We start from the raw sequence: 201 nt of genomic DNA on the forward strand, positions 1-201 counted from the left end.
CTGGACTAGGGGGGGATAGGACAGTGTCGAGGTAGATAGAGATCAGTTCGGTGGGGCAGGAGCATGCTGAGACAATGGGTCGGCCAGGGTGGTCGGGCTTGTGGATCTTGGGAAGGAGGTAGAACCGGGCAGTGTGGGTTTCCCGGACTATGAGGTTGGAAGCTGTGGGTGGGAGATCTCCTGAGGTGATGAGGTTCTGTA

Source organism: Chiloscyllium plagiosum, chromosome 27 (genome assembly GCF_004010195.1).
Source record: "Chiloscyllium plagiosum isolate BGI_BamShark_2017 chromosome 27, ASM401019v2, whole genome shotgun sequence".
Classification (NCBI taxonomy): Eukaryota; Metazoa; Chordata; class Chondrichthyes; order Orectolobiformes; family Hemiscylliidae; genus Chiloscyllium; species Chiloscyllium plagiosum.